The sequence below is a fragment of the Chelonia mydas genome, chromosome 2, assembly GCF_015237465.2.
Source record: "Chelonia mydas isolate rCheMyd1 chromosome 2, rCheMyd1.pri.v2, whole genome shotgun sequence".
Lineage (NCBI taxonomy): Eukaryota > Metazoa > Chordata > Testudines > Cheloniidae > Chelonia > Chelonia mydas.
The window spans coordinates 130,088,526-130,103,542 of record NC_057850.1 but is presented as its reverse complement, the minus strand read 5'-3'; positions in this window follow the sequence as shown (position 1 = coordinate 130,103,542).

Sequence of the window (15,017 nt, the reverse complement as noted above, 5' to 3'; positions counted from 1 at the left end):
TGGATATCAGGCATACATCACTGACACTACAGTGGGATCAATGCCTATCTCCTCTAAAGATGTGCATCTCATCTATTATTGTCTGTTAGGTCTCTGTAAATACCCAAACATAGTATACAGAATATTGATGCTATAGAATAGTTTTAAATGATTATTTCCACGGCTAAATTAATCCCCTGGTTGTAGTAATCTTTTAAACAACTAGTCATTTTTAAACAACTAACAAAATCATCTAGAACACAGGACTTAGTAGTGATGGGGGACTTCAGCTACCCAGACATCTGTTGGGAAAATAACACAGAAGGACACAGATTATCCAACAAATTCTTGGAATGTATTGGAAGCATTTTTTTTAAATAGAGGAGAAAGCTACTGGTGGAGAGGCTGTTCTATATTTTATTTTGACAAATAGAGAGGAACTGGCTGAGAATTTGAACAGGGAAGGTAGCTTAGGTGAAAGTGAATATGAAATGGTAAGAGTTCATGATTCTAAGGGATAGTAGCAGGGAAAACAGCACAATAAAGATAATGGATTTCAAGAAGGCAGACTTTAGCAAACTCAGGGAATTAGTAGATAAGATACTCTGGAAAGCAAGTCTAAGGGAAAAACAGAGTCATTATTAAGGGCACAAGAACAAACTATCCCATTTCATAGGAAATAAAGGAAGTATGGCAAAAGACCACCCTGGCTTAACCAGGAGATCTTCAATGATCTGTAACTCAAAAAGAGAGTCCTACAAAAAGTGGAAGCTAGTTCAAATTATAAAGGGTGAATATAAATAAATAACACAAGTATGTAGGGACAAAATTAGAAAAGCCAAGGCACAAAATAAGATTAAACTAGCTAGAAACATAAAGGATAACAAGACAACATTCTACAAATACATTTGAAGCAAGAGAAACACCAACGACAGGGTAGGCCCATTAGTCAAGGGGGAGCGGGGGGACAATAACAGAAAATGTGGAAATGGCAGAAGTGCTAAATGACTTTTTTGTTTCAGTTTTCACCAAAAAGGTTAGAAGTGATTAGACATCTAACATAGTGACTGCCCCTGAAAATGAGGTAGGATCAGAGGATAAAATAGGGAAAGAACAAGTTAAAAATTACTTATACAAGTTAGATGTCTTCAGATCACCAGGGCCTGATAAAATACATCCTAGAATACTCAGGGAGCTGACAGAGAAAATATCTGAGCCCTTAGCAATTATCTTCGAAAAGTCATGGAAGACAGGATAGATTCCAGAGGACGGGACAAGTGAAAATATAGTGTCAATCTATAAAAAGGGAAATAAGTACAACCCAGTGAATTACAAACCTGTCATCTTAAATTCAAAACCTGGAAAGATAATGGAACAAATAATTAAGCAATCAATTTGCAAACACTTAGAAGATAGGTGATAAGTAACAGTCAGCATGGATTTGTCAAGAACAAATTGTGTCAAACCTAATAGCTTTCTTTGATATGGTACCAGAGTAACAGCCGTGTTAGTCTGTATTCGCAAAAAGAAAAGGAGTACTTGTGGCACCTTAGAGACTAACCAATTTATTTGAGCATGAGCTTTTGTGAGCTACAGCTCATTTCATCGGATGCATACTGTGGAAGCTGCAGAAGACATTATATACACACAGAGACCATGAAACAATACCTCCTCCCACCCCACTCTCCTGCTGGTAATAGCTTATCTAAAGTGATCATCAAGTTGGGCCATTTCCAGCACAAATCCAGGTTTTCTCACCCTCCGCCCTGCCAGGAGTGAGTTTGTGTGTGTGTGTGTGTGTGGGGGGGGGGGGGGGGGGGGCGGAGGGTGAGAAAACCTGGATTTGTGCTGGAAATGGCCCAACTTGATGATCACTTTAGATAAGCTATTACCAGCAGGAGAGTGGGGTGGGAGGAGGTATTGTTTCATGGTCTCTGTGTGTATATAATGTCTTCTGCAGCTTCCACAGTATGCATCCGATGAAGTGAGCTGTAGCTCACGAAAGCTCATGCTCAAATAAATTGGTTAGTCTCTAAGGTGCCACAAGTACTCCTTTTTTTTTTTTTTTTTGATATGGTAACAAGCCCTGTGGATAGGGGGGAAGTGATAGATGTGGTATATGTTGATTTTTTTGTAAGGCTTTTGATACTCACATGTCCTTGTTATAAACAAACTAGGGAAATACAACCCAGATTATGCTATCATAAAGTGGGTTCATAACTGGTTGGAAAACTGTTCCCATAGAGTAGTTATTAGTGGTTCACAGTCAAGCTGAAAGGCCATATCAAGTGAGGCTTCATAGGGATCAGTTCTGGATGCTGTTCTGTTCAATATCTTCATCAATGATTTAGATAATAGCATAGAGAATAAACTTATAAAGTTTGTGGATGATACCACATTGGGAGGGGTTGCAAGTGTTTTGGAGGATAGAATTAAAATTCAAAATGATCTGGATGAACTGGAGAAATGGTCTGAAGTAAATAGTATGAAATTCAATAAGGACAAATGCAAAGTACTCCACTTAGGAAGTAACAATCAGTTGCACACATACAAAATGGGGAATGACTGCCTAGGAAGGAGTACTGCAGAAAGGAATCTGAGGATCAAAATAGATCACAAGTTAAATATGAGCCAAATAGTGTAACACTGTTGCAAAAAAAGCAACATCATTTTGGGATGTATTAGAAGTAGTATTGTAAGCAAGACACAAAAAGTTATGCTTCCGCTCTACCCCACGCTAATTAGGCCTCAACTGGGGTATTGTTCCGAGTGCTGGGCGCCACATTTCAGGAAAGATGTGACAAATTGGAGAGAGTCCAGAGAAGAGCAAAAAAAAAAAATGATTAAAGGTCTAGAAAACATGACCTATGAGGGAAAATTGAAAAAAATGGGTTTGTTAGTCTGGAGAAGGGAAGGCTGCGGGTGGGGCGGGAGGGACATTATAACCATTTTCAAGTACATAAAAGGTTATTACAAGGAAGAGGGAGACAATTTGTTCTTCTTAACCTCTGAGGATAGGGCAAGAAGCAATGGGCTTTAATTGGAGCAAGGTGGTTTAGGTTGGACATTAGGAAAAACTTCCTGTCAAGGTAGTGAAGGACTGGAATAAATTGCTTAGGGTGGTTGTGGAATCTCTATCATTGGAGATTTTTAAGAGCAGGTTAGCCATGAGATCAGTACGAATCTTCAATGCATTTTCAATTAACAAATTTCCCAAGGTTGTGAGTGATTGTCAGTTTTGCCTTTTTCCTTGTGCTATAAACTGTAGTTTCTTTAATGTTGCCTTGATATTGTCATGAACATTAAAAGCGCATGGTTTTCATTCCCTATAAAGAGGTGGTCAGTTCATTGAGATAATGAACAAATTAGCTAAATAAGCTAGTCTTAACATCCATAACTCAACTACAAAGCATTCAAAACATTCAAAACTAAAATCACTAAAGAAACCTTTTACCTTAGAATGGAGTTCAAAGAGATGAGTCTACACCTTACCCCATGATAGCCATCTTACCTCTGTATGAAGAAGATTTTGATGATAGCTTCCAATTTCATTGCCAAAACTGAAAAGAAGTTTGAATTTAATACTTGTACTTTAATAAAATTAACCCTCTTTACAACTTGATTCAGAGTCACTTTCAGATTAACAACCTTTTTTTTAAACCCTACTGCCTCATGATAAATACCACAGTGAGTGAATTTAGCATTCGGCACCAATTCCTTATTTTTTGCCAATACACCCAACAAATTTCCCAGTCAAACAAAACAAATTTCCCAGTCATTAGTCGTGTTCTGTCAGTGTACTCACCCATGCAGTTTTGACACTCCATAACGTTTGCTGAGGAGCTCATTCTGGTTGTTGAAAATTTCTTCTATCATTGTACATCTTGATAGAGCGTCACGAAATGAGAACTCTCCTTTGTCATTTGATTCAAACCTTACATACATAAGAAGTTGAGCAAAATTAGTAATATTGGCACTTTTGTCTAACTGTAATAAAAAACCCACACCGATTTACACATTTTATGAGCATTTGCTTTACTTAAAAAGCCACGTCTTGAATTGTTCATGACTCTCTGTTGTTTAAAAAAAAACAAAAAATGGCGTCAACCTGTTTTGCAGCTTTATCCTCAATAATCAGCTACACCGTGTCTATTGCCAGAGGCAACATGAGAGTCTCACTAACTGAATGAGGTTTCCCACTTTGAGCAGTTCTCAAATATACCTGGTATGACATTCTAGGGCCTTCTCATTAATGTCAAAGAGATGTTGTTTTGTGACTTTCTTTCAAAACACTTAGCTTTTCTCTTTATAAAAAATACATGAGGTTTGTCTTTTAAAGAATTGTGCTTTGTATTGAGGTGACACTGAAGAAGGGAAGGTTTCATAGAATGATTGTAAAACAGTTTATAGGAAATGACTGAGCAAGGAACTGGTTCACTTTCTTCAAAACTTAAAGTATATATTCAAATGATAAGTAGTTGGTATCATGCCGTCTAACAATCTTGCATTGTTTGTTACTTGTAGCAGGAAGCCCACCAGCCATGCCTGTAACTTTTTGATTCATATCATGCTACTGCCTGTTTCATCAGCAGACCTTTGTTGTATTTCTGTATGTCCTCTTTTGAAGCTACTGTTAATTAGCCACTGATTCATAGTTGAGGTTCACACTTATATTCACAAATACAAAATAACTCTGTGAAGAGGAAAGCGAGGGAAAAGTGATTCCAAAGCATTCAGATGAGCAGGTAGAAGGTGGACAAGGATTTCTGAGTACACACACAATTTTTGTTGAACCAGGGCATGTGCCTCATTCCTGGAACGTATGTGTGCAGGCCCACATAAAGGTGGCCTGACTGAGAGTGATCTGCCTAGGGGAATTTAATAGAGAAAGGAGCTTGGCTGGGGGAATCTGGATGGGTGGGTTAGAGGGTTGTGGCTAGAACGCAGGGTGGCTTTGTGGCATTTGTACGAAAGTTCAGAGAACTCAATGGTGGGGAGCAGAAGTGTGTGTGTGGTATGGGGGGCAGGAGGGAATGGTCAAAAATCCAAGAACTTTTCAAACAGACTCTTATGGGTTTCAGTTTTTGACAACATTACATTTTTTCATGGAAAAAACATTGACAAACGTGAATTGCTTTTGAAGTCTTTAGTGGAGAAAAAAAATCTGTTTTTTGGACCAGGTGGCTCTTGCCATTCAAAGGACAAGGAAACTGTTATAGAGTTTAAATGACCTGACCAAGGCCACACTGTAGGTCTGTGGTGGAGCTAGGACTAGAATCCAAGTCTGACTTAGGCCAGTGCCCTACCAATGGACTCTTCATGTGCAATTGGCATCCTATCCAAGTCATTCTTAAAGTCTTACAGTGTCATTCTGTTTGTTTTCATATTTTCCATTTTTAAAATAATTTTATACTTTTAATGTTTAATGCTAATGAAAAGTGCCATCTCAACAGCCTTAGATTCAAGGCCTTAGAACACAAACCAAATATAGGCAACTTGGGGGAAGCTTTCTCCACCTTTCTCCAATAATGTGTCTTGATCCCATTTTAGTCAATATCTACTGTCCCAGATGAAACATTCTGAACTCTTGGAGGTTAATATATTCTGGTGTACCAATGATTAGGCCAGGCATACAGTGTACAACACTTTCTTCTAGCAGAGAAAGTTGTGCACACATGTGACTCTTCAAATACAATATCACAAAAATTAGGGGTCAGGAGCCGGGAATTGGGAGTGCTGGGGACCAGGGATTTCTTGTGTACAGCACAGGAAGGGGAAAATATTCAGTTCAGCTGGGATAAGAAAAAGGATGACCGAAAAAGAGCTTTCAAAAGGGTTGGATGACCTTCTCATAAGGCACCAACATTTAAGAGTTCATTAAATGAAAAGAACTCTTGAACCTTTAGATGATGACTTGTCATTAATTTTGAAATGGTTATCTGTTCTCTTCCCTGCTCGTCCCAAGAGCCTGCTTGCTTTCAATCTATCTGAATCCTAAACTAAGCACTTACAGCATGAATCTGAATTTTGTATTTTTTCCAAAGACACCAGTATATTCTTTCACTGGAAGCTCCATAAAGTATTGTAAGGACAGTACGGTTTTTCTGCCATTACAAAGTAACCCATTATTAACTGGAACAGTACAAATCATTTGGATTGTTTAGTCTGTGTCATCCATTAAAACTATAGTTGTCTATTCTGTGCAAGTGGACAAATGGAGTAATTAATTATTTACATAATATAATTAATTATTTACATAATATATTCTGTAATGATACATTTGGAGAAGCCAGAGAGTTATTTCCCAGGCACCTTTTGGTAAGAGTACATAATTAATCAAGGGGAGGTAGGATGCGTAGGCAGCCCTGGGAGACTAAGGTTATGTCCATATTTGGATCTGGAAGTGAATTCCCAGCTCAAGAAGACATATCCTCACTAGTTCTGATTGAGTTAGCATACTAATAATATAGTGTTGTTTCAATGACCCAAGAGGCAGGGTGGGCTAGCCTCCCCAACTATGTACCTCAGATCTTGGATGGTTAAGTATGCAGTGCAGCTAGCCTCATACACTCCCATGGTTACACGTTGCTTTTAGCTCTGATCACGCCAGCATAGGTAGGTCTCTTTGAGCTGGGATTTACACCTCCAGCTCAAAGTGTAGATATTCACTAAGAGTTTTTACTCCTATCGCTGGGAGAAGTGCTGAGTTTCTGTGCAAGCTCCTAACTGAGATAAAGCTTTTCCTGCTTTGCTTACCTTAAACTGTGTGACTAAGTCACTTATTCAGGAGACTTGCTTCAAGCACCCACAACACATAACAGCAAAATAGTGTTAAAATCACAATAATTTGTAGTTTTCATTTAACCTTAAACAAAACAGCTTAAAATAATTTTTTCTGCATTTTAAATTCATTTGAAATTCAATCTCAGGTAAGGCAATTAGCAAACCTAGGCCTATTAACCAGGTTATTTTGTCGCCAATGCAGGTTGGATCTAAAAACAGATAGTCCATATAAATGTTCATTTCCCATAAGACATAGTCCCAAGGTCCCATATTCATGATGTCCTCAGGAATCACCTTTTATTTTACTGATTCGAGGCAAGCTTTGAATTTCTGTCAAAGTTTGTCATCTTCAATTGTTTTCTCTTCAAGACTGCTAAAACCTCATCTCTCTCAGCAAACACCATAAGGTTTTGGGGGTATTTTTTTAGATCTTTCATTGTATCTATGATGTTGCTTTCAATTGGCAATGTAGTGAATTAACTTACATGTATGGATAACTCAGTTCTTAGTTCAATTCTGGGCACTGAGTTCGAGTGCACATTGTAGGATATAAAGCATTGCATGATACACATCAGGGTACAAACTTTGCTGTCATTTGCACTGTTGTAAATCTGAAGGCACTCTAGCGACTTCAGTGGACATCTTCAAGATTTACACCAGCATAACTGAAAGCATGATTTAGTCCATTGTCCTTAGTGTAATTTAAGTCAGTGCCACAATATCAGGCCATCAGAAATGCTGCATATACCATAATTCCTGAAAGTCATGCTTCATGGAATGATGAACTACAGTGGGCTAAATTGTATCACTTCCACACAGCTCTGCATGGATGGTAGAACTATGGCATCCCAGCAGGAGCACCTGTTAGACTCAGGAGACAGTCTCACCCTGAGCTGCTCAGTGTACACTTTACTCCGTCCATAAGGATGGAGTAGATTGGTGCCTGCACTGCACTGGCCCCATCTCTCCAAGGGTGTTCATAGTCAAACCCTACAGAATCTAGAGGTTGCATGTGTTTATGATATAACTCAGCCCATATATAACTTGAACCAGTTTACTGAATCTCAATTTCCTAGTCATGACTGACCAAAGTGCAGCCCTCATGCCAAACGAAGCTCTCCAAGCTGCACAAAACAGCCTATGACTGCTTGCCTTTAGAACATGTTGGTGCAGCCTCTGGAGACTATAAGTGATGGCACTTACCACCGTATCTTCATCCCAATGGCTTTTTGATGGGGACTGTTGTATCTGTGTCATTGTATTCAAGGATGACTGCAGTATGCTCTTTTGCAAATTAGGTGCATTATTTTGGCTCTTGACAAGTTGTCTCTTTTATACAAAGGTTGCATACCCCACTCTAGATTTAACTCCATCCAACCATTGTGTTCCTTGTGCCATGTCTGTGCATTAGCCACTGGAACTTTATGTTGTAGCAACAGTGTTACCCTGCATGTAATGATAGATATCGCCCCCTTCCCCATATCCCTTGCTTCTACTAACCTCTTGGTGTCTTAGCTTTCCACTGCATTGCCTCAGGATTTGTTGCCAGTCTGAATGAAGGTGATAGGTCATCTCAAGATGCATGCATTTTGGTTCTCTCCCATCTGGTATGAATGTATAGCCAAATAACTAACTCTCAGCCTCGAAACTTACCAAAACATGGCACAAGCTATTAGGGTATGTGAAAAACAAACAAAATGTGGAGCCCCTGTGTTTTGTTGCATCATAACCAACAGGATATCCTTTTAATGATAAAATCTCTTTTTTAAAATGATCCAGAAGATTAATAGTTGTTCTTCTCCACTGGCAGCAGTATGCATCCTGCTCTTCTTTCAGGAGTTAGAGGCCTGTGAAGGAAGTGGTAGGGGTGGCCAGGAGGTGTGCCAGTACTGTTTGGATAGGGAAGGAGGGAGCCAGAAGGCTAAATCACACTATGTTCACAAGAGCAGAGAAGGGATCAAAAAGAGCCTAGCGGCTCAGATACAGCTCTGTTCCCCTTTCCCCCACACACTTGTGAAAATGTTGGTGGCCTAACTTTCCTGTTCCCTCCCCTATCCAAAATTTCCTGTCAGCTCCTGGGAATCTTCTGCGTGCCTCCCAGACATCTCTGATCTTTGGAAGGTAAAAGCGAAGTGGAGTAGGGTGCTCAGAGCTGTCCAAGAAGGCTTTCCCTTCCCTCAGTCTGCTAGCAGCTCTGTCCAGGCAAAATGAGCTCCAATGTGATTTCCTTGCATGATGTAGTATATGCAGGAACTCTAGCTAAGAGCTTGTCTATACTTACAGCTAAACCGGCAGTGCTGCGATCGATGCAACTCTGTCAATTTAGCGGGTCTGGTGAACACAAGCTAAATTGATGCAGAGCGCTCTCCCATCGAATTCTGTACTCCCCAAGAGGCAGAAGGGTAAGTCAGCAAGACAGTGTCTCCCATCAACACAGCACGGTGTAGACACTGCTGTAAGTTGACCTAAAATATGTTGATGTCAGTTACGTAACTTACATAACTGAAGTATCATAACTTAGGTAGACTTACAACTTTAGTGTAGACTGGTCCTAAGTCAAGCAACTCAAATCTAGTTTTGTGGAGGCAAGATTTAACTTGTGTTTCTTTTTTCCAGAGCTTATTGGTACAGTTACAACGTTTACATATTATCATACAGTGATTGATTACCCTGTGCTTATGCTTTGCTATCAGTAATCATTTATTATTTATCAAAAATTCTAATTATGTGACTAATTACAGTGTAAATCTGATGTAGTTAATGCATCTGGATTTTAAAGATACCTGTACTAAGCCTGTGATTAAAGAGGTAATAAGTAGTTTATCCATGTAAATAGCTTCCCAGTTATGTGAGTGTTATATAGTTATCAGAAAACAGAACCTCCTCCCCAAACAAAACAATAAAAACCTTAATGTGATGTACTGCCACTGCAATAGAACCAGTCTCTGTACTATAAAGTGTAACTGGCAGTTTTCCACGGCACTGAAAAATTAATGTATGAAAGGATTCCGTATGTATTGTCTGTCAGTGACTTCCAAGTCAAATCTGTTTAAAAAATCTCTTTACATGTATATTAAACTGCCAGACCTACAAACTCACCCTGGGATTTTAAAGTCAAGTGGAGTTCTTTCTGGTTCACACATCACCAGCAATAAGAAATTCTGTTCATTTAGCTCATTCAGATAATAATGCCTGGGACAGGATAGAATCCTGCTCACTCACCTGCAGCTGAACTGGCTCTGCAGCAATAAAAGGAATAAGTAGGTTTTGTTTTGTTTTATTTGTTAGACACCAAAGGAGGCACAAAATAAGATTCTGAACATACCCAGCAAGCAGGTTTATTGCTTAAGATCATGCCACACTCACAACACTAATGGTCATTCTTACCTGTTCATTCCTCTCATATTTTCACACAGAAAAAAGCGTGATGTAAAATATATCTAAAAAATGCCAAGGTTTATCTCAAATGTCAACACTGATGCATTACAGGTCTTGAAAACAGAATGTCAGGATCTCATTAGTCCTCTTCACAGGAGACTGCAGTCTTGCTTCAGGCAAGGGGATAGCAAGGGGACAATTTAGATGACCACTCCAATACTAGTTTGGTCCCTTCTAGCCCCAACAATTCTGTTCTGAATGTTTATATTCCTTCAGCTGTTCTGTGATTTATTTTTTTCCTCCAACTTCTGAAATTAACATTTTATATCCTCCAGGCTTGTCTATGTGGACATTTAGTCGTGGCAGGTCAGGGTGTGACTCTGCAGCACACATCCTTGCCATGCGCTGACTAGCCATGTGGACCCTGCTACTGTGAATTAAAGATTCTGTGGTGCACTTTGACTATGGAATTTTTAGTGCATAATAGCAGGGTTGACACAGCAGTTAGTGCAGTGTATATGAGAGCTCTATAGATTCAGACCCTGCCTTGCCACTCACTAAGTTTCCATGTGGATAAGCCCTCAGTTCTCTATTCATGGGTCATCTTTCCATTCTTTACTTTAGAAGCTACTTGGATTTTTCATTGCCTGTGTCACCGTTAACTAAAATATGAACTTTCAGCTTTTGCATTTTAATAAAGACACTATAGATTTCTGGATTCCTATGTTGACATAGTTAACAGATTTTCTGCTCATTACTGGCTTATACTTCCTAACCATGTTCAACTCCTTGGGTGGTATTCCCAACCACTCTGGCTCCTTTACACTATGCAAGTGGGCTGGAGTGCTGTAATGCAGTGGTTTTCAACCTTTTTTCATTTGCAGACCACTAAAAATTTCAAATGGAGGTGTGGAACCCTTTGGGAATATTAGACATAGCTTGTTTTCCCCCCAGTGCTCCACAGACTACAGACTGCAAACCACTGTTAGATGGCAATGACAATGTTTTGCTGACCACTTAGACATAGTCTGAGGATCCTCAGGGGTCCGAGGGCCACAGGTTGAAAATCACTGGTATAAAGGTAGTTCCCGCAGCTCAGTCATGGTAGAAGTCAGCCGTAAGGTTGTCTCCCAAGGACCCCTTTGCAAGCCCTAGTGTAATGGTGGGGCCTCAACATTGCAGAAATTTTGGGCAGCACTGCAGTCAATAGGGCAGCAAGGTGAGGCTGTTGCAGTTCTGTAACTTAGACAGTCTGGAAGAGGGGGAGGGGACTGTTTACATTACATAAGGGGCCTCTCTAGCTCTTGGAACACCTCAGAGTTGGGAATGTGCAAAGGGAGCTTAAAGTCCCCTTAGCCCAGTGTTTTTCAAATGCAGCCACCATGGCAGCATGGAGCCACCAGGGACTTTTCTTGTGGCCATAGCCTCCTGCATGGTGATGGGGAGGGGGGGGAGAACCAGTCGCCCCCCTCCACCAGGGCCACCAGCAGTGGTTGGGTCCTGACCACCTCTGGAGACACAAAAACTGGAGGAGCAGGCAGCCAGTGAGTTCCCCACCTTCCCAGGGCTGGTTGGTCAGGCTTCAGCCCTTGGGTGGCAGGTGGCTGGCTCCAGCCACAGGGCTTCAGGCTTCATTCCCCGGGCATACGGTGGTGGGCTCTGGCCCCACGGTCACTGCCCTCCAGTGCCCCTGGCCCCCACTGCTTCCATATCCACCTCCCCATCCAGGGCTTGCTGGGACTGAGTAAGTCTGCTGTGAAAAGTGATATTTGTATGTTTGTTAATATCAGTTTTCACAGCAGACTTAGTAACTATCATGGCTTGAAAAAAAGGCAAAATACAAGAACCTACAAAATACCTTATTTGTGTTTCTATTCTGTTTAGATCCAGTAAAGAATAGAGACAATTGTACATTATTTTTATTATTGAATCTGGAAAAAAAATCCTACGTAAATAAATTACAATGATTTGGACATGGATATATGCATATTTATTTGTTTTTTTTTTCTAAATTTATACTGAAATACTTAAATTTCAGGAAAAATTATCAGAGCAGCCACCAGCAAGAGATAGTGGCTGCACTCTGAGGCCACCCAAAAATTGTTGTGAGAACCCCTGCCTTAGCCTAACCCTGGGCTGTGAGTTCTGCACTGTACCTCACTGAGGTTTTTTTTTCCATCCACACTGAGATACTTGATACATTTTTTATCTTCTGTTCTATCTCCAGGACCCTACTGCAATTGAAGTCAGAGGGATTTTTGTTGTTGACAAAGGGAGCAGAATCAAGCCCTATATTCAGTATGAACTTGTTGTGTCTGAAATGTTTCACTCTTCTGCCCCCTTTTATTTTCTTATGCATTTGAATGCCATACTTTTTAAAGGCATATCTTAAGAGTTCTTGACAGAAGTTTTAATATTTATTCATATTACTTAAAGGCTTATACTAAAATAATATTTTAATAAGAAATCATGAGAAGCCAGAAAAATGATGGCTTTAAATAACTTTGTGTTAGTTAGCCATATGCCACGAAGTTAATCATAATTTGAAAGAGCATTTACTTGTAACAAATAGCAGTATGGATGTTCTATAAATTAACACATACAGTTGTAATTTATCTGAAATGTGTGAGCTCATGAGGGAAATAGAGATGAAAACAATGAAGTAAAACTGACTGTTCTAGAAGATACACAATCTTAGAATAGTCTTATCTTATAGGACATGATCTTAATTATTATAGAAGCGCCTTAGCACGATAGAATGAAGGTATTTGTTTATTTAAAAACTTTGTTTTATTGGAGCAGCGGGTTAGGGATAAAATAAGATGACTCCACCCAGAACTTTCACCCACAGTTCTGGAGCAAATCCAAAAATGTCTGGTTAATTCTTTTGAATATTTTAGCTTCCTCTGCACATCTTGGGTTCAGCTAGTGCCAAAAGGCAACTATCCAAATAAGTGAAAGGGGCTCATCTCATGAATTTCCAGGACTTTTAGAAAATATTGTAATTTCATAGAAAAGCAGGTAAATATTGCACACTTGAATTTTTAACTCCACTTTCTGAACAGGTATAGTTCCCAAAACTAAATGGAAACATGAGTGAATATTGATTACCCATGAAAAACAGGTTTTTTTCGTGTATTCCAGTGGTAGTTTTTGTAGGCTGATGTCTGGCACTTATCCAAAGCAAAATGAACATCCATACCTTCTGAGCTTTTTCCACTGCTGTTACTTCTGTGCCTCAGCTTCTTTACATGTAATATTGAGATAAGGGCCTAAAATTGGTGTAACTCCATTTGCTCAATTATAAGTTGGACTGCTTAAGTGAAGGAAACTGAACATTTTCCATTATAAGACTTTGTTTTCATTTGCTGATAATTTTGCCAAGCTTTAACTGTTCAAGCTGAGATTTTTCCATGCTGCCTCAGGCCAAATATAAATTTTGGACGTTTCACGTAAAAGATCTTGGCCATTTCCTGGAATGAGATCAGGGAAAAATACAGAATTTTGCCATGGAAAAAAATTATGCAGTTTCATTAAAAATTTGTAGTACCTCCATGCTTTGGAAGAAGGGCTTGAAATTGGGCAGGAGAGTCATCCTGGTGTCAGAGAAGTGCTATAACAGTCCCTGTGAAAGTCTACCCAAATTTGGCCAGGTTTAAAGTCGCTGAAAAAATCTGTTTGCATATACTCAAGAGCGACTTGATAGAGTTTTGCAATTCAATTCTGTGAAGATTCTGGCTGCATCAAGCATGCTCCTGCCTAGAAGCAAAGGCTGAGCAGGGCTTTCCACGCAATTGCTTCTGGTGGCAGTTGAGAGTAGCATTGATGCTTGGTGCAGGGAATGAGAGCAAGGAGACTCTTTCGATATGCCCCCTCCTGACACCCACACAGCACAAAGGAGGAAGCCGTTTGACTCATATGCAGAGGGGTGAGGTGCAGTGGGTGTGTAGGAGAAGAGGGAATGTGGGGCATGAGCTAGGGTAGGGAAGACAGGCTGGAAGTGCAGGGGCAGGAAGATCTAACCACTAAGTCATACTCCCTTCCAAAACCTGGACTTGAACTCAAAAGATCTGAGTCTCTACATTCCTCTGCTGTCAGCAAATAGCTGTGAAACCCACGAGCAAATTGTGTGTGACAGAGAGAGAGATCCCCCTCTAGTGACTGTTGTCTACTGCTGACACCAATTACTCTATTAGCTCAAATGGTAGAGATCTGTCCTGTGGACCTAAAGGCCCAAACCTCCTTATGACTCAAGTGGAAGGTCAATATGATTCTACATAAGTTCCCCCACCCCAATTTGTTTAAAGAAAGAAAGAGCTTTAAGGTTACAAAATCAAGCTTGGAAATGCCAGAATTAAGGTTGTAGGGGTAACCTTACTTGGGCTCCCTTGTGCATATGCACTGATACAGCCTAATTACAGTGCACATTTTCCCCCCAGAGGGCCTCACCTTATTCAATGCATAGGATGGATGGTACTCTGGGAATGAATTAGGATGGCATAGTGAATGAGGCTGTTATCTGTAGGACCTCTGACTCATTTTTTGTACAAGTTGAAACATGTATATCTATTATGGTTGCCAGGAGAAATTGGGCCTAAACCTGCCAATAGCTAGCAGCTCTCCCGCTCAACTGAGGGTAAGGGGCCATTGAACCCAGGCTACAGGTAAATAATGGGGACAGCAAATGAAAAAATGGGGATGGGAGTGAAAGTCCTAGGGTGAAAATCAGGTAAGCAGAAGAGCATACCAAGCAGAGAACCCCCAACAGCCCCCACCGCTCCTTAGAGATATCTGAGGAGTCAGAGGACCCCACTCAGACGTGTGACTTAAAAAGGGATCAGAAGGAGACCCCACAGTCACAGAGCATCCTCCCCCGC